General features: G+C 42.1%; 1 protein-coding gene and 1 pseudogene across 1 annotated transcript in view; one reads left to right on the top strand and one right to left on the bottom strand.

Annotated features, from left to right (window-relative positions):
- The window catches only part of LOC128686609 (glycine receptor subunit alpha-4-like), a 517,556-nt gene that overhangs the window by 329,957 nt on the left and 166,259 nt on the right, over positions 1 to 21,340 (top strand). The window lies entirely within an intron of this gene.
- On the bottom strand, positions 5,408 to 6,222 carry LOC138852592 (uncharacterized; annotated as a pseudogene).

Raw genomic sequence — 21,340 nt, 5'->3', positions numbered from 1 at the left:
CAGTGTTTATCCATGGGCTTCGGGAGAGAGAGGAAAGGACACACACTGAAAGACGGTAGGAAGAAAGAAAGGAGATTGAGAAAATCATCACGGAAATAGGGGGAGAAGACATGGACGAGATTGTAAATTTTCAGAGAATAGGGGGGTACTTGAAGGGGAGAAACCGACTGATCAAGCTGATTCTCAGGACAGAAACAGTGCGGAACTGGATCCTCCAAGAGAAACCACGGTTGAAAAGCTCGGAAAAGTACAAGAAGGTGTTCCTAGACAGAGACAGAACACAAACAGAGAGACAGCAGCTGAGGGAGAGGACAAAAAAGCGAAAGGAGCTAGGAAAGGAGACAAGGATGGAACCAGCAGAGGTCAGTCAGAGCAGAGCAGAGCAGAGCAGCAAGGGCAAGCACACACACAACTATCCTCAGAACCCCACAACCTATCACACCATCCCAACACACAATACAATCCATACTCACAGCTTCCACCCAAGCCCCAACCATAGAATCCCACAGTATGCTACCAGGTCTCCCACCCCCACAGGCCCCCCAAACCACAGTGTTGGAAAGGAAACTGAAGGTATGGTACACAAACGCTGATGGAATAACAAACAAGCGGGAGGAATGGCACGAAAGATTCAAAGAGGCATCACCAGACATCATAGCAATCACAGAAACCAAGCTTACAGGTATGATAACAGATGCCATCTTTCCAACGGGATACCAGATCCTGAGGAAAGACAGAAGGAACAGGGGGGGTGGAGGAGTGGCATTGCTGATCAAACACCGATGGAATTTTGATGAGCTGGAGAGAGGAGACAGCAGAGAAGAAAGTGATTACATAGCGGGAACGCTTCACTCTGGAGGTCCCAAGGTGATAATTGCAGTGATGTATAACCCACCACAGAACAGCAGGAGGCCAAGGCAAGAGTATGACGAGAGCAATAGAGCGATGGTTGACACACTGGCTGCAGTGGCCAGAAGAGCTCATGTATGCAGGGCAAAGCTCCTGATCATGGGCGACTTTAACCACAAGGAGATCGAATGGGAGAACTTGGAGCCACATGGGGGCCAAGATACATGGAGGGCTAAGATGATGGAGGTGGTACTGGAAAACTTCATGTACCAACACATAAGGGACACTACAAGAGAGAGAGGAGAGGATGAACCAGCAAGACTGGACTTAGTATTCACCTTGAGTAGTGCAGATATTGAGGACATCACATATGGAAGACCCCTTGGGGCCAGCGATCATGTGGTTTTGAGCTTCGAATACACAGTAGAGCTACAAGAGGAGGGGGAAGCAGGAAGGCCAGGACAAATGAAACCAAACTACAAGAAAGGGGACTACACAGGAATGAGGAACTTCCTGAATGAGGTTCAGTGGGACAGAGAACTGGCAGGGAAGCCAGTTAATGAGATGATGGAATATGTAGCAACAATGTGCAAGGAGGCTGAGGAGAGGTTTGTACCCAAGGGTAAAAGGAATAATGAAAAAGCCAGGATGAGCCCATGGTTCACCCAAAGATGTAAGGAGGCAAAAACCAAGTGTGCTAGGAAATGGAAGAAATATAGAAGGCAAAGGACCCAGGAGAATAAGGAGAGCAGTCGTAGAGCCAGAAACGAATATGCACAGGTAAGAAGGGAGGCCCAACGTCAGTATGAAAACGACATAGCAGCAAAAGCCAAATCTGACTCGAAGCTGTTATACAGCCACATCAGGAAGAAAACAACCGTCAAGGACCAGGTAATCAGGCTAAGGAAGGAAGGAGGAGAGACAACAAGAAATGACAGTGAAGTATGTGAGGAACTCAACAAGAGATTCAAAGAAGTGTTCACAGAGGAGACAGAAGGGGCTCCAGAAAGACGGAGAGGTGGGGTACACCACCATGTGCTGGACACAGTACACACAACCGAGGAAGAAGTGAAGAGGCTTCTCAGTGAGCTAGATACCTCAAAAGCAATGGGGCCAGATAACATCTCTCCATGGGTCCTGAGAGAGGGAGCAGAGGTGCTATGTGTACCCCTAACAACAATATTCAATACATCTATCGAAACAGGGAGATTGCCTGAGGCATGGAAGACAGCAAATGTGGTCCCAATCTTTAAAAAAGGAGACAGACATGAAGCACTAAACTACAGACCAGTGTCACTGACATGTATAGCATGCAAAATCATGGAAAAGATTGTCAGGAGAAGAATGGTGGAACATCTAGAAAGGAATGATCTCATCACCAGCAGCCAACATGGTTTCAGAGACGGGAAATCCTGTGTCACAAACCTACTGGAGTTCTATGACATGGTGACAGCAGTAAGACAAGAGAGAGAGGGGTGGGTGGATTGCATTTTCTTGGACTGCAAGAAGGCGTTTGACACAGTGCCACACAAAAGATTAGTGCAAAAACTGGAGGACCAAGCAGGGATAACAGGGAAGGCACTACAATGGATCAGGGAATACTTGTCAGAAAGACAGCAGCGAGTAATGGTACGTGGCGAGGTGTCAGAGTGGGCACCTGTGACCAGCGGGGTCCCACAGGCGTCAGTCCTAGGACCAGTGCTGTTTCTGGTATTTGTGAACGACATGACGGAAGGAATAAACTCCGAGGTGTCCCTGTTTGCAGATGACGTGAAGTTGATGAGAAGAATTCATTCGATCGAAGACCAGGCAGAAACACAAAGGGATCTGGACAGGCTGCAGACCTGGTCCAGCAACTGGCTCCTGGAGTTCAATCCCACCAAGTGCAAAGTCATGAGGATTGGGGAAGGGCAAAGAAGACCGCAGACGGAGTACAGTCTAGGGGGCCAGAGACTACAAACATCACTCAAGGAAAAAGATCTTGGGGTGAGTATAACACCAGGCACATCTCCTGAAGCGCACATCAACCAAATAACTGCTGCAGCATATGGGCGCCTGGCAAACCTCAGAACAGCATTCCGACATCTTAATAAGGAATCGTTCAGGACCCTGTACACCGTGTACGTTAGGCCCATATTGGAGTATGCGGCACCAGCTTGGAACCCACACCTAGCCAAGCATGTAAAGAAACTAGAGAAAGTGCAAAGGTTTGCAACAAGACTAGTCCCAGAGTTAAGAGGTATGTCCTATGAGGAGAGGTTAATGGAAATCAACCTGACGACACTGGAGGACAGGAGAGATAGGGGGGACATGATAACGACTTACAAAATACTGAGAGGAATTGACAAGGTGGACAAAGACAGGATGTTCCAGAGACTGGACACAGCAACACGGGGACATAGTTGGAAGCTGAAGACACAGATGAATCAAAGGGATGTTAGGAAGTATTTCTTCAGCCACAGAGTAGTCAGTAAGTGGAATAGTTTGGGAAGCGATGTAGTGGAGGCAGGATCCATACATAGCTTTAAGCAGAGGTACGATAAAGCTCATGGTTCAGGGAGAGTGACCTAGTAGCGACCAGTGAAAAGGCGGGGCCAGGAGCTTGGACTCGACCCCTGCAACCTCAACTAGGTGAGAACTAGGTGAGTACACACACACACACACACACACGCACACACACACACACACACACACACACACACACACACACACACACACACACACACACACACACACACACACACACACACACACACACACACACACACACACAGGAGCTGTGACTCGACCCCTGCAATGACATACAGTTGAGTACACATACACACTTGAGAGATGGTCTGATCAGCAATAACCAGCATGGATTTAGAGATGTTAATCCTGTTTCAAAAATCTTAATTCCTGTTCACAGATTCTGTGAAATTAAAGAGAATAAAAAAAATGGTGAGGACCAGACAAGACTATAGATGGACTTGGATTATTATAATTATTTAGGAGCGTTGGATTATACAGAGCCTGTGGGGGGGGCGATGGAAGGTATTTAGGCTTAATTCAGGGAACCGGAGCACAGATCCAATTCCCTTGATCAAAAGCCCCTCACTAGCGTCAAGAAACCTCCCTTGAGGGGAGATGGACTTGGAAAATCTGCAGGATTGGTCGGACTAATGACTAATGGATTTCAACTCCAGTAAATGCAAGGCTATGAAAATTGGGAAAGTGAAAAGGAGACCACAACTTAGTACAGACCCAGGGAGAAAGAGCACAGAGTATATCGTCATATTATAGAGTATATCGTCAGTTAAATAGCCTCTGTAGCACATGTGCACTTAACGAGTCCAAGATTAACTTTCAGGAATCTCAGATAAGAGTCATTCATGACATACGTCACGCTCATCTTGGAGTATTCAGAACCAGCACTGAACCCACACTTGATAAAGCATGTGAAGAGTGGAGAAAAATGCACAGAAGCAACGGAACGGATGAAGTTTGAACTCCATCGTGAGTCCTATAACCCCAGGCCAGTGAGTAAGCCACTAGAGTTGAGCTGGAGTTTTGGGCTAGAGTTCGCAACAGCGTGGCTGTGGCGAACTCTAGCTCAAGTCCCCTCAAAGCTGCCATCCTGATGGTGGCTCTGAGGGGACACACACACATGCATATATATACACATACATACAAAAAGGCCAACACACATACATATACACACAGGCATATGTACACTTCCTGGAGTCTACCTGGAGAGTATTCCGGGGATCAACGCCCCTGCGGCACGGTTTACGACCAGGCCTCCCGGTGGTTCAGGACCTGATCAACCAGGCTGTTACTGCTGGCTGCACGTAGTCCAACGTACGAACCACAGCCCGGCTGATCCGGCACCGACTTTAAGTATCTGTCCAGCTCCCTCTTGAAGACAGCCAGGGGCCTATTGGTAATTTCCCTTATGCATGGTGGGAGGCTGTTGAACAGTCTTGGGCCCTGGACACTTATGGTGTTTTCTCTTAGTGTACCAATGGTGCCTCTACTTTTCAATGTGTGTATTTTGCACCGCCTGCCCAGTCTTTTACTTTCGTAGGGAGTGACTTCTGTGTGCGGATTCGGGACCATTTCTCCTAGAATTTTCGAGGTGTAGATTATGATATATCTCTCCCGCCTGCGTTCTAACGAGTACAAGCACACATGTACATGTATATGAGCATATTCACACGCATACATACATATTTTCATATATCTCTTCATAAGAATTTTATGATTGCCTTGTACTATTCTGTTCACCTGCAGTGAGGTACTGGGGGCTGGGCTTGAGAGACACGGGGATACCTTCCCTTGATCGCACAACAAACAAAACCAAATCTTATTTTTTTATTTGTCGTAGGTTTTAGATAGAAACTGAGTAAACAATACAAAGTGTGTATTTAGGTCAACGTGAGGCTTTGTTTAAGTGTTCACCTTGATAATAGCAATTTCTTAGTGCTCTAAAAGAATAAATCTCTGATGATTATTTTTTTATAAATATCATTTGAAAATTGTAGCCTACGAAGCCTATTATAAATCTCAACTTTTTCTCTTACGAGAAAACACAAGAGTCAAAATCGTGATACTCCTCCAGCTGTTTATGGCTGACCGAGATCCTCCTGCCCAGGGTGCAGAGGGACATTGACGTCTTGCCGGGGTTCAGTGTCTTGATCGGGCTGACAAAGGTGGGGGATTCCACTACATGCAGCGGTAGTATGTTGCAGACAAATAGTTTCACAGTCATTGTGTCTACCACAGACTGAATGTTGGTGAGGGGCTCTTGATTTAGGGAATTGGATCTGTGCTCCAGTTCCCCGAATTAAGCCTGAATGCCTTCCACATCCTTCCCCCAGGCGCTGTATAATCCTCCGGGTTTAGCGCTTCCCCCTTGATTATAATAATAATAATACCACAGACTGACGGATGCTAGTGCCAGCAGCAACAAACACTTCGCCAATGATGGTCTGGTGTGCACACTTTGCTGGCGGCTGTGACGACTGGCTGCTGTTCCTGCTAGTGGTGCTGCCACGAGAAGATTGCCCGTGTTTTCCCCCGAAAGATCCGGCCTTGATTTTCTCAAACTTGATGACATGAATTGGGTGTTTCCTCTTAACATGTGACTTCATGTTGTAGAGGCTTGCCGCCTGTCCCTTGATGATGGTCTCTGGGCTGGCACATGACGCACAGGAAGTACAAAATACTGACGTTCTTCGTATCCCTGGACTTGAGGACAAAACAGTCATCGAGGTGGAGCCACGGGTTCTGCGACTCCTGGCCCACAGCCTGAGCGGTCTCTATTTCAACCACAGCCACTGCAGACTCCTCAACAACACCCTCAGGCAGAACAGAAACGTCTCCCCTGTTCATAACGATAAGTGACAACGCACCCCGGTGATCGGTGACGCAGTAGAACTATCACAATGCTGCTCAAATGCTGCTGCTGCTGCATTGACAAGTAACGTTTACAGGTAATCAGCCAATAGCATGCCTGACTGACTGTTGGAGAAACGCCCACAACAGACAGGAACAAACACGTACGCCGTTGAAAAGGCATTGCTTTCCGACTACCAACAACGTATGATTTTTTTTTTTAGCGGACTCAAAGTTAGTGTAACTTTATTTAGCGGTGGCTAATTGGTCCGCTAACGGTTTCCGAAGTTAGCGGAAACGCTAATCCGCCAAGCAAAAAGTTAGTTCCACTATTATCGGTTAGCGGATTAGCGAACTGTACCCACCACTGGCTATAGCCATGACCCACTTCCACATGTGGACTTGTTCACTGTGATATCGCCTATGACTATTTCACCTCACCTGTCTACAGCACATAAACCCCTTGCCGCATATGCTGCATTCTTTTCAAGATTGATGGACCAACTACGTCGACTCCAGGCTGAAGGACTGATTACCTTAAACTCCTTCTGATCTTCACCATTCTTCTTTGTTTAGAACTGATGAAACCACTGCGTGGTACGACGTTTCCTTAGTAAAGATTCTACCCAAGTGTTGCACATGCGTCTAATTCGTCAACTAATGCAAAATCTAAGTCAACAGGTCATTAATAGGAAGAAACAACTGATCAAGCCATGACACTACAATAGCAATTAAATAAACAGCACCATGTACTATAACAATAAATATTACTGTAACAATAAATATTAGTGAAAATTTTGAAATTTATTTGAATGCATTAGTTTGCATTCATCACGACAAGCTATAATTTATTCCGCTGTGGCATACGCTCACCCAACTTGTGAAATGTTAACATCCTCTCACCCTTCCCCATCTAGCGGAAATCTAACTTGGGATTTTCTGTAACGTTTTTTTCAGCGAGAACACTGCAGGGTGGAGATAAGGCTTTGATCTCTGGTCGTCGTCACCCTGATGGCTAGCCCCCTCATGCAGTGTTGCCGGGGTAAAACTACCGTTACTCTGCCTGTTCATTCTTTCATCAGTGTCATTGTTAGATATATATATATATATATATATATATATATATATATATATATATATATATATATATATATATATATATATATATATATATATGTATATATATATATATATATATGTCGTGCCGAATAGGCAGAACTTGCCATCTTGGCTTAAATAGCAACGCTCATACTGCCATATAAGAACATAAGAACATAACATAAGAAAGGAGGAACACTGCAGGAGGCCTGTTGGCCCATACTAGGCAGGTCCTTTACAATTCATCCCACTAACAAAACATTTGCCCAACCCAATTTTCAATGCCACCCAAGAAATAAGCTCTGATGTGAAACTCCCACTCAAATCCAACCCCTCCCACTTATGTACTTATCCAACCTAAATTTGAAACCACCCAAAGTCCCAGCCTCAACAACCCAACTAGGTAGACTGTTCCACTCATCAACTACCCTATTTCCAAACCAATACTTTCCTATGTCCTTTCTAAATCTAAACTTATCTAATTTAAATCCATTACTGCGGGTTCTCTCTTGGAGAGACATCATCAAGACCTTATTAATATCCCCTTTATTAATACCTATCTTCCACTTATACACTTCGATCAGGTCTCCCCTCATTCTTCGTCTAACAAGTGAATGTAACTTAAGAGTCTTCAATCTTTCTTCATAAGGAAGATTTCTAATGCTATGTATTAACTTAGTCATCCTACGCTGAATGTTTTCTAACGAATTTATGTCCATTCTGTAATATGGAGACCAGAACTGAGCTGCATAATCTAGGTGAGGCCTTACTAATGATGTATAAAGCTGCAGTATGACCTCTGGACTTCTGTTGCTTACACTTCTTGATATAAATCCCAGTAATCTATTTGCCTTATTACGTACGCTTAGGCATTGCTGTCTTGGTTTAAGGTTGCTGCTCACCATAACCCCCAAGTCCTTTTCGCAATCTGTATGGCTAAGTTCTACATCATTTAACTTATAAGTACTAGGGCTATGGGCACTCCCAAGCTTCAGAACCTTTTTATCTACATTGAACTGCATCTGCCACTTTTCTGACCAAGAATAGAGTTTGTTTAAATCCTCCTGAAGTTCCATAACATCAACGTTTGAATCAAATATCCTACCTATCTTTGTGTCATCGGCGAATTTGCTCATATCACTAGTAATTCCCTCATCAAGATCATTGATATATATTATAAACAACAACGGGCCCAAGACTGATCCCTGTGGAACGCCACTTGTTACAGATCCCCACTCGGATTTAACCCCATTTATGGACACTCTGCTTCCTGTCAGTGAGCCATGACTCGATCCACGAGAGCACTTTTCCCCCAATGCCATGAGCTGCCACTTTCTTTAACAGTCTATGGTGCGGAACTCTATCGACAAAATCATTCTTAACCTAACGAAAAAAATATATTTAATTGTGTTTGTTTAGTACTAAATAATTGTAAAAGTATTTAAAATATATTTAGTTGGGTTAGGCTAAAATAAATTGCTCTTGTTATAATAAGGTTAGGTAAGTTTTCTAAGATTCTTTTGGTGTAAAATTAAAAAAATTTACATTAACATTAATGAAAAAATATATCTTTAAACGTATAAGAGAAAATTTTAGAAAGGACTTAATTTTAAATGAGTTCTTGCTAATTGACCAGTTTTACATATTCGGCACGACATATATATATATATATATATATATATATATATATATATATATATATATATATATATATATATATATATATATATATATATATATATATATATATATATATATATATATATATATATATATATATATATATATATATATATATATACATATATATATATATATATATATATATATATATATATATATATATATATATATATATATATATATATATATATATATATATATATATATATATATATAGGTAGTAGGTTGGTAGACAGCAACCACCCAGGGAAGTACTACCGTCCTGCCAGGTGATTGTGAAACAGAAACCTGTAACTGTTTTGCATGATGGTAGGATTGTTGGTTTCTTTTTCTGTCTCATAAACACGCTAGATAACAGGGATATCTTGCTACTCCTACTTACACTTTGGTCACACTTCACAGACACGCACATGCATATATATATACATACGTCTAGGTTTTTCTCCTTTTTCTAAATAGCTCTTGTTCTTCTTTATTTCTTCTATTGTCCATGGGGAAGTGGAAAAGAATCTTTCCTTCGTAAGCCATGCGTGTCGTATGAGGCGACTAAAAATGCCGGGAGCAATGGGCTAGTAACCCCTTCTCCAGTAGACATTTACTAAAAAAGAGAAGAAGAAAAACTTTATAAAACTGGGATGCTTAAATATGCGTGGATGTAGTGCGGATGACAAGAAACAGATGATTGCTGATGTTATGAATGAAAAGAAGTTGGATGTCCTGGCCCTAAGCGAAACAAAGCTGAAGGGGGTACCTGGAGGTTACATGGAGGTTATTCCGGGGATCAACGCCCCCGCGGCCCGGTCCATGACCAGGCCTCCCGATGGATCAGGGCCTGATCAACTAGGCTGTTACTGCTGGCCGCACGCAGTCCAACGTACTAGCCACAGCCCGGCTGATCCGGCACTGACTTTAGGTATCTGTCCAGCTCTCTCTTGAAGGCAGCCAGGGGTTTATTGGCAATTCCCCTAATGCTTGATGGGAGGCTGTTAAACAGTTTTGGGCCCCGGACACTTATGGTGTTTTCCCTTAGTGTACCAATGGCGCCCCTACTTTTTATTGGGGGCATTTTGCATCGCCTGCCCAGTCTTTTACTTTCGTAGGGAGTGATTTCTGTGTGCAGATTTGGGATCATTCCTTCCAAGATTTTCCAAGCGTAGATTATGATATATCTCTCCCTCCTGCGTTCCAACGAGTACAAGTGTTTCCAAGCGTTCCCAGTAGTTAAGGTGCTTGACAGAACTTATACGTGCAGTAAAGGATCTCTGTACACTCTCTAGATCTGCGATTTCACCTGCTTTGAATGGAGATGTTAATGTACAGCAGTATTCCAGCCTAGAGAGAACAAGTGATTTGAAAAGGATCATCATGGGCTTGGCATCTCTCGTTTTGAAAGTTCTCATTATCCATCCTATCATTTTCTTTGCACGTGCGATCGTGGCACTGTTGTGATCCTTGAAAGTGAGATCCTCAGACATTACTACTCCCAGGTCCCTTACATTAGTTTTCCGCTCTATTGTATGGCCGGAGTCAGTAGTATACTCTGTTCTAGTTATTATCTCCTCCAGTTTTCCACAACGGAGTAGTTGGAATTTGTCCTCATTGAACATCATATTGTTTACCGTTGCCCATTGGAAAACTTTGTTTATATCTTCTTGGAGATTAACCGCGTCCTCAGCAGATGACAGCCTCATGCAGATCCTAGTATCATCCGCAAAGGATGATACGGTGCTGTGGTGTATATCTGTTTATGTCTGATATGAGGATAAGGAATAAGATGGGGGCGAGTACTGTGCCTTGTGGAACAGAGCTCTTCACTATGGCAGCCTCCGATTTAACTTTGTTGACCACTACTCTTTGTGTTCGATTTGTTAGGAAGTTGAAGATCCATCTCCCCACTTTCCCAGTTATTCCTTTAGCACGTATTTTATGGGCTATTACGCAATGATCGCATTTGTCAAATGCTTTTGCAAAGTCTGTGTATATTACATCTGCATTCTGATTTTCTTCCAGTGCATCCAAGGCCATGTCATAGTGATCCAGTAGTTGTGAGAGGCAGGAGCGACCTGCCCTGAACCCATGTTGCCCTGGATTGTGCAGATTTTGGGAATCCAGGTGATTTGCAATCCTGCTTCTTAGCACTCTTTCAAAGATTTTTATGATGTGGGACGTCAGAGCTATTGGTCTATAGTTCTTAGCTAATGCTTTGCTGCCACCTTTATGGAGTGGGGCTATATCCGTTGTTTTAAGTGACTGTGGAATTTCACCCATGTCCAAGCTCCTCCTCTATAGTGTACTTAGGGCACGCGAGAGGGGTTTCTTGCAGTTCTTAATGAAAACAGAGTTCCACGAGTCTGGGCCCGGATCTGAGTGCATAGACATGTTGTCAATGGCTTTTTCGAAATCTATCGGAGTTAGGGCAATGTCGGAAATCTGGCATACATTTATGGAGTTTTGAGGCTCATTGATGAAGAAATCATTTGGGTCGTCGATCCTCAGACCGATTAGTGGTTCACTAAACACAGAGTCGTACTGGGATTTCAATATTTCACTCATTCCTTGTTGTCATCTGTGTAAGTCCCATCCTGTCTGAGTAAGGGCCCGATACTAGATGTGGTATTTGCCTTGTTTTTGGCATATGAAAAGAAATATTTTGAATTTCTTTCAATTTCACTAATAGCTTTAAGCTCCTCCTGCCTCTCCTGGTTCCTGTAAGAGTCATTTAGCTTAAGTTCGATAGTTTCCACTTCCCTGGTCAGCGCCTCCTTTCGTGTATCAGATGTTCTAGCACTCCTGAGGAGCTCAGTGACTCTTCGTCGTCTTCTGTAGAGGGAGCATTTTTTTCTCTCCAGTTTACTCCTGCTCTTCTTCTTTCTTAGGGGAATATGCCTAGAACATGCTACGGCTACCAGGAAGTTGATCCTTTCAAGGCACTGGTTTGGATCCATGTCATTTAAGACATCTTCCCAACATGTTTCGTTTAGGACATGGTTTACCTGGTCCCAGTTGATGTTCTTGTTGTTGAAGTTGTATTTTGTGAAGACACCTTCACAGGTACATGCATTCTGCTGATCAGGACCCCTATGCATGTACGTCTGGACTTCGATTAGGTTGTGATCGGAATTAGTTGTTTTTGATATTCTTATGTCTCTTATCAGGCCCTCATTATTTGTGAAGATAAGGTCAAGTGTGTTTTCTAGTCTTGTTGGCTCCACTATCTGCTGGCTTAAGGTGTGTTTTTTGCAGAGACTTAGTAGCTCATGTGTGTGTGACCTTTCATCTGCGCTACCTCCGGGGATTGTTTCAGCTATAACATTATTTGCTACATTCTTCCATTTTGTATGCCTTAGGTTGAAATCACCAAGCAGTAAGATGTTTGGGGATGGAGCTGGAAGGTTTTCCAAACAGTAATCAATTTTCAGTAGCTGTTCCTTGAACTGTTGTGAGGTTGCATCTGGTGGCTCGTATACAACCACAATGACTAGGTTTTGGTTCTCGATCTTTATTGATAGAACTTCAACTACCTCATTTGTGGTGTTCAGCAACTCCGTACAGATAAGGGACTCTTTGACATACAGGCCAACCCGCCCTTGTTGCCTGTTTTTTCTGTCGCATCTAAAAAGGTTGTAACCACTTATCCATATTTCACTGTCAAAGTGATCTTTTGTGTGAGTCTCTGTGAAGGCTGCAAACATTGCATTAGACTCCTCTAGAAGTCCACTGATAGAAGGTATTTTGTTGTTGGTGGATGGCTTAAGGCCCTGTATATTAGCAAATATGAACGAGGTTGTATTCTGTGTTTGTTGGGGGGATTTTGTTATTAGCATCAGTAGTTGTAATTCTGGAGGGCCATGGGTGGCCACTGACTGCGCCTCCAGTCCTACAAGGCTCCAAGGTGGTGGACTATTTTTGTTATTTCCTTCCATTTTCTTTTTTCGTTTCCTGCCACTAAAAAATCACCTGGAGTTGGGTTGTCGTAGCTACTATTGTTTGTCTTGTGGGGTCTGTGCCTCCTGGTCCCTTTTAGATGGTATGCAGGGTACTCGATGTTGTAACACTGCTTCTGGAGGACCGAGGAGTGGCACATTTTTGGGTGAAAGAAAGTACAGGAAGAAGAACGACACACTCCTTTAGACAGGAGGTCGCTACATTTTTTTGGGATGGTCAAAGTTGCATGTCCCATTTTTTTCCCTGTTATTCCATGCTTACAGATGCCCCAAGCATAATATTTGCACAAATTCACCTTTGGTTGAGAATTGTTGGGAGGTGTGTTGTCAATTTCTGCAGGTTCTGGGACTGCACTATAATCCTCAGTATCCAAGCCAGGGCCACCCCGTCCTGGATTCCATCTACTTTCCCCAGTAGAGGAAGAAGAAGGAGACTCCTCTCCAACATCTGTACTGTGGGCCACGATCTTGTGCAACGATGGTTGTATATTTACGGTTTTAGATGGTTGTATATTTACTGTTTTTGTGGTGGTTTTGGTAGTGTCCCTAGGAGAGTCTGGGCTGGGTAGGGGAGTTTCAGTGGGGGGAAATAAATGGGATTAAATCTGGAGTATCTGAGAGAGTTAGAGCAAAGGAAGGGGTAGCAGTAATGTTGAGTGATCAGTTATGGAAGGAGAAATGAGAATATGAATGTGTAAATTCAAGAATTATGTGGATTAAAGTAAAGGTTGGATGCGAGAAGTGGGTCATAATAAGCGTGTATGCACCTGGAGAAGAGAGGAATGCAGAGGAGAGAGAGAGATTTTGGGAGATGTTAAGTGAATGTATAGGAGCCTTTGAACCAAGTGAGAGAGTAATTGTGGTAGGGAACCTGAATGCTAAAGTAGGAGAAACTTTTAGAGAGGGTGTGGTAGGTAAGTTTGGGGTGCCAGGTGTAAATGATAATGGGAGCGCTTTGATTGAACTTTGTATAGAAAGGGGTTTAGTTATAGCTAATACATATTTTAAGAAAAAGAGGATAAATAAGTATACAAGATATGATGTAGGGCGAAATGACAGTAGTTTGTTGGATTATGTATTGGTAGATAAAAGACTGTTGAGTAGACTTCATGATGTACATGTTTATAGAGGGGCCACAGATATATCAGATCACTTTCTAGTTGTAGCTACACTGAGAGTAAAAGGTAGATGGGATACAAGGAGAATAGAAGCATCAGGGAAGAGAGAGGTGAAGGTTTATAAACTAAAAGAGGAGGCAGTTAGGGCAAGATATAAACAGCTATTGGAGGATAGATGGGCTAATGAGAGCATAGGCAATGGGGTCGAAGAGGTATGGGGTAGGTTTAAAAATATAGTGTTAGAGTGTTCAGCAGAAGTTTGTGGTTACAGGAAAGTGGGTGCGGGAGGGAAGAGGAGCGATTGGTGGAATGATGATGTAAAGAGAGTAGTAAGGGAGAAAAAGTTAGCATATGAGAAGTTTTTACAAAGTAGAAGTGATGCAAGGACGGAAGAGTATATGGAGAAAAAGAGAGAGGTTAAGAGAGTGGTGAAGCAATGTAAAAAGAGAGCAAATGAGAGAGTGGGTGAGATGTTATCAACAAATTTTGTTGAAAATAAGAAAAAGTTTTGGAGCGAGATTAACAAGTTAAGAAAGCCTAGAGAACAAATGGATTTGTCAGTTAAAAATAGGAGAGGAGAGTTATTAAATGGAGAGGTAGAGGTATTGGGAAGATGGAGGGAATGTTTTGAGGAATTGTTAAATGTTGATGAAGATAGGGAAGCTGTGATTTCGTGTATAGGACAAGGAGGAATAACATCTTGTAGGAGTGAGGAAGAGCCAGTTGTGAGTGTGGGGGAAGTTCGTGAGGCAGTAGGTAAAATGAAAGGGGGTAAGGCAGCCGGGATTGATGGGATAAAGATAGAAATGTTAAAAGCAGGTGGGGATATAGTTTTGGAGTGGTTGGTGCAATTATTTAATAAATGTATCGAAGAGGGTAAGGTACCTAGGGATTGGCAGAGAGCATGCATAGTTCCTCTGTATAAAGGCAAAGGGGATAAAGGAGAGTGCAAAAATTATAGGGGGATAAGTCTGCTGAGTATACCTGGTAAAGTGTATGGTAGAGTTATTATTGAAAGAATTAAGAGTAAGACGGAGAATAGGATAGCAGATGAACAAGGAGGCTTTAGGAAAGGTAGGGGGTGTGTGGACCAGGTGTTTACAGTGAAACATATAAGTGAACAGTATTTAGATAAGGCTAAAGAGGTCTTTGTGGCATTTATGGATTTGGAAAAGGCGTATGACAGGGTGGATAGGGGTGCAATGTGGCAGATGTTGCAGGTGTATGGTGTAGGAGGTAGGTTACTGAAAGCAGTGAAGAGTTTTTACGAGGATAGTGAGGCTCAAGTTAGAGTTTGCAGGAAAGAGGGAAATTATTTCCCAGTAAAAGTAGGCCTTAGACAAGGATGTGTGATGTCACCGTGGTTGTTTAATATATTTATAGATGGGGTTGTAGGAGAAGTAAATGCGAGGGTCTTGGCAAGAGGCGTGGAGTTAAAAGTTAAAGAATCACACACAAAGTGGATGTTGTCACAGCTGCTCTTTGCTGATGACACTGTGTTCTTGGGAGATTCTGAAGAGAAGTTGCAGAGATTGGTGGATGAATTTGGTAGAGTGTGCAAAAGAAGAAAATTAAAGGTGAATACAGGAAAGAGTAAGGTTATGAGGATAACAAAAAGATTAGGTGATGAAAGATTGAATATCAGATTGGAGGGAGAGAGTATGGAGGAGGTGAATGTATTCAGATATTTGGGAGTGGACGTGTCAGCGGATGGGTCTATGAAAGATGAGGCGAATCATAGAATTGATGAGGGGAAAAGAGTGAGTGGTGCACTTAGGAGTCTGTGGAGACAAAGAACTTTGTCCTTGGAGGCAAAGAGGGGAATGTATGAGAGTATAGTTTTACCAACGCTCTTATGTGGGTGTGAAGCATGGGTGATGAATGTTGCAGCGATGAGAAGGCTGGAGGCAGTGGAGATGTCATGTCTGAGGGCAATGTGTCGTGTGAATATAATGCAGAGAATTCGTAGTTTGGAAGTTAGGAGGAGGTGCGGGATTACCAAAACTGTTGTCCAGAGGGCTGAGGAAGGGTTGTTGAGGTGGTTCGGACATGTAGAAAGAATGGAGCGAAACAGAATGACTTCAAGAGTGTATCAGTCTGTAGTGGAAGGAAGGCGGGGTAGGGGTCGGCCTAGGAAAGGTTGGAGAGAGGGGGTAAAGGAGGTTTTGTGTGCGAGGGGCTTGGACTTCCAGCAGGCATGCGTGAGCGTGTTTGATAGGAGTGAATGGAGACAAATGGTTTTTAATACTTGACGTGAAGTTGGAGTGTGAGGAAAGTAACATTTATGAAGGGGTTCAGGGAAACCGGCAGGCCGGACTTGAGTCCTGGAGATGGGAAGTGCAGTGCCTGCACTCTGAAGGAGGGGTGTTAATGTTGCAGTTTAAAAACTGTAGTGTAAAGCACCCTTCTGGCAAGACAGTGATGGAGTGAATGATGGTGAAAGTTTTTCTTTTTCGGGCCACCCTGCCTTGGTGGGAATCGGCCAGTGTGATAATAAAATAATAAAATAAAAATATATTGTAACCACGAACGAGTGATATTAATCAATAACAACACTGCGACAAGCCGAGGATTCGAACCCATGTCGTTCTGACCCGCCTCATGGTGACCAAAAATCACACGTGACACTATAACCCACGGGACCACGCAATCCTACCTGGATTGCGTGGTCCCGTGGGTTAGAGAGCCATGTGTGATTTGTCGCTGAGGCGGGCCAAAACGATATGGGTTCGAATCCTCAGCTAGTCACAGTGCTGTTACTTATATATATATATATATATATATATATATATATATATATATATATATATATATATATATATATATATATATATAAGTAACAACACTGGACAAGCCATGGGGGTGGAAATCTTTAGCTCAAGTACTTACACACTTCTTAGTGCATCATCAGGAGCTGTGCGAGGGAGCAACCAAAGCAGGGAGAGAGGTCTCAGAGTAGCGTAGGTGTCACCATCCACGGTTACCCCTAGACTGCGGTTGGTGGTTGGTAACAACCGCAGTCTGAAGGTAACCGTGGACGGTGACACCTACGCTACTCTGAGACCTCTCTCCCTACTTTGGCTGCTCCCTTGCAACATTGCGCAGCTCCTGATGACGCACAAAGAAGTGTGAAAGTACTTGAGTTAAATATTCCCCTCCCCCGTGGCTTATCCTGCATAGTTAAGATCTCCCATCTGCGATTGTTTTGTTTGCTTATATATATATATATATATATATATATATATATATATATTAACATATATATATATATATATATATATATATATATATATATATACACGTGTGTGTGTATATATATATATATATACACGTGTGTGTGTATATATATATATATATATATATATATATATATATATATATATATATATATATATATATATATGCAAAACAACCACTCTGAAAGAATAGAGAAATTCCAAGCGCTTTCGTGATTACTCACATTATCAAGGAACTATGAAAGTAAAGCATCCAAGGAAGCTATATAAGGGGTTTGGCCAGCACCTCACTATCAGATCCCACAACGGTTAAACACGTGACGCGCGCCGACCCAACTTGGATAGGTCCTTTGCACAACTCACCCACAAACTATTCTACCCAAGAAAATTTAAAAATTATTATTTGTCCAGTGTATTATTAAATTCTTCCCAAATTCTATTAATTATAAATGGATCTAATTTATATAAACCAAAGGAAATATTCATATTATTGTCAAAACTGCTTTTTATGAAACAAGATTCAATTATATTCCTGTCGACCATGGACTTGCTTGATACTACTTTCTCAACTTTTTGAAAATCAATTGGATGGTTAAAATCTCTTACATGAATAAATAGAGCATTGGAATCTTGTCCAGTTCTAATGCTATATTTATGTTGTTTTAATCTTAGTTCGAGATTTTTACCAGTTTGACCTTAATAAACTTTATCGCAAATTTTACAAGGAATCTTATAGACACATCCATCAGCATTTTGGGGGGAATTCTTTATCGAAAGTTTTTTACTGTATCAAGATTTTTGAATACAACTTTAATATTAAAAGTCTTAAGAAGAGAAGGCATATCAACCAAGTTTTCATGGTAAGGGAGAACCAACATATTTTTAGTTGAATAAGGCTGGTTGTCCCTTCTCGGGTTGTAAAACGCATTTCTAGCAACTTTAAAAGATTTATCAATTACATTTCTTGGGTATTTTAAATCATTACCTATTTCATAAATTTTGGATATTTCCTCATCTATGAACTCAGGACTACAAATTCGTAAAGCTCTCAGAAACATTGATGAGAAAACAGACAGTTTGACTCTATCTTGATGCGAGGAATAATAGTGGACATAGGAACAGTTATTTGTAGGTTTTCTGTAAATTTTAAATTTGAATTCATTATTACCCTTAATAATTAAAACATCTAGAAAAGGCAATGAGTTATTTTCTTCAAACTCAACAGTAAAGTTTATAGAATGGGCTAAGCTATTTAATTTTCCTAGGAAATGGTGTATATCTACATTCTTGGGCATAAGACACAAAATATCATCAACATATCTGAACCATTTAGCTCTATTAGGGAGGATTGTGTTAAGTAACCTTGTTTCAAAAAATTCTATGATTTACCATTGCCAGTTCCTACTATCATTAAACTTATTAAACTTTGCATTGTTGATGCAAAATTTGTATTTAATGATAAGTTTTACACTCAGAAGTTTGGTATGGCAATGGGAAACCCTCTTTCACCTGTTCTTAGTAACCTATACATGGAATTTTTTGCATACACAAATTTTCACTTGTCCTATATGGCAAGATGAGCTTTGCTATTTAAGCCAAGATCGCAAGTTCTGCCTATTCGGCACGACATATATTCACACCAAGGCAGGGTGGCCCGAAAAAGAAAAACTTTCACCATCATTCACTCCATCACTGTCTTGCCAGAAGGGTGCTTTACACTACAGTTTTTAAACTGCAACATTAACACCCCTCCTTCAGAGTGCAGGCACTGTACTTCCCATCTCCAGGACTCAAGTCCGGCCAGCCGGTTTCCATTTGTCTCCATTCACTCCTATCAAACACGCTCACGCATGCCTACTGGAAGTCTAAGCCCCTTGCACACAAAACCTCCTTTACCCCCTACCTCAAACCTTTCCTAGGCCGACCCCTACCCCGCCTTCCTTCCACTACAGACTGATACACTCTTGAAATCACTCTGTTTCGCTCCATTCTCTCTACATGTCCGAACCACCTCAACAACCCTTCCTCAGCCCTCTGGACAACAGTTTTGGTAATCCCGCACCTCCTCCTAACTTCCAAACTACGAATTCTCTGCATTATATTCACACCACACATAGCCCTCAGACATGACATCTGCACTGCCTCCAGCCTTCTCCTCGCTGCAATATTCATCACCCATGCTTCTCACCCATATAAGAGCGTTGGTAAAACTATACTCTCATACATTCCCCTCTTTGCCTCCAAGGGAAAAGTTCTTTGTCTCCACAGACTCCTAAGTGCACCACTCACCCTTTTCCCCTCATCAATTCTATGATTCACGTCATCTTTCAGAGACCCATCCGCTGACACGTCAACTCCCAAATATCTGAATACATTCACCTCCTCCATACTCTCTCCCTCCAATCTGATATCCAATCTTTCATCACCTAATCTTTTTGTTATCCTCATAACCTTACTCTTTCCTGTATTCACTTTTAATTTTCTTCTTTTGCACACCCTACCAAATTCATCCACCAATCTCTGCAACTTCTCTTCAGAATCTCCCAAGAGCACAGTGTCATCAGCAAAGAGCAACTGTGGCAACTCCCACTTTATGTTTGATTCTTTATCTTTTAACTCCACGCCTCTTGCCAAGACCCTCGCATTTACTTCTCTTACAACCCCATCTATAAATATATTAAACAACCACGGTGACATCACACATCCTTGTCTAAGGCCTACTTTTACTGGGAAATAATTTCCCTCTTTCCTACATACTCTAACTTGAGCCTCACTATCCTCGTAAAAACTCTTCACTGCTTTCAGTAACCTACCTCCTACACCATACACCTGCAACATCTGCCACATTGCACCCCTATCCACCCTGTCATACGCCTTTTCCAAATCCATAAATGCCACAAAGATCTCTTTAGCCTTATCTAAATAATGTTCACTTATATGTTTCACGGTAAACAACTGGTCCACACAACCCCTACCTTTCCTAAAGCCTCCTTGTTCATCTGCTATCCTATTCTCCGTCTTACTCTTAATTCTTTCAATAATAACTCTACCATACACTTTACCAGGTATACTCAACAGATTTATCCCCCTATAATTTTTGCACTCTCTTTTGTCCCCTTTGCCTTTATACAAAGGAACTATGCATGCTCACTGCCAATCCCTAGGTACCTTACCCTCTTCCATGCATTTATTAAATAATTGCACCAACCACTCCAAAACTATATCCCCACCTGCTTTTAACATTTCTATCTTTATCCTATCAATCCCGGCTGCCTTACCCCCTTTCATTTTACCTACTGCCTCACGAACTTCCCCCACACTCACAACTGGCTCTTCCTCACTCCTACAAGATGTTATTCCTCCTTGCCCTATACACGAAATCACAGCTTCCCTATCTTCATCAACATTTAACAATTCCTCAAAATATTCCCTCCATCTTCCCAATACCTCTAACTCTCCATTTAATAACTCTCCTCTCCTATTTTTTACTGACAAATCCATTTGTTCTCTAGGCTTCCTTAACTTGTTAATCTCACTCCAAAACTTTTTCTTATTTTCAACAAAATTTGTTGATAACATCTCACCCACTCTCTCATTTGCTCTCTTTTTACATTGCTTCACCACTCTCTTAACCTCTCTCTTTTTCTCCATATACTCTTCCCTCCTTGCATCACTTCTACTTTGTAAAAACTTCTCATATGCTAACTTTTTCTCCCTTACTACTCTCTTTACATCATCATTCCACCAATCGCCCCTCTTCCCTCCCGCACTCACTTTCCTGTAACCACAAACTTCTGCTGAACACTCTAACACTACATTTTTAAACCTACCCCATACCTCTTCGACCCCATTGCCTATGTTCTCATTAGCCCATCTATCCTCCAATAGCTGTTTATATCTTACCCTAACTGCCTCCTCTTTTAGTTTATAAACCTTCACCTCTCTCTTCCCTGATGCTTCTATTCTCCTTGTATCCCATCTACCTTTTACTCTCAGTGTAGCTACAACTAGAAAGTGATCTGACGTATCTGTGGTC

The sequence above is a fragment of the Cherax quadricarinatus genome, chromosome 12 (genome assembly GCF_038502225.1).
Source record: "Cherax quadricarinatus isolate ZL_2023a chromosome 12, ASM3850222v1, whole genome shotgun sequence".
In the NCBI taxonomy this organism is placed as follows: Eukaryota; Metazoa; Arthropoda; class Malacostraca; order Decapoda; family Parastacidae; genus Cherax; species Cherax quadricarinatus.
This window is presented reverse-complemented; position numbering and strand designations above follow the sequence as displayed.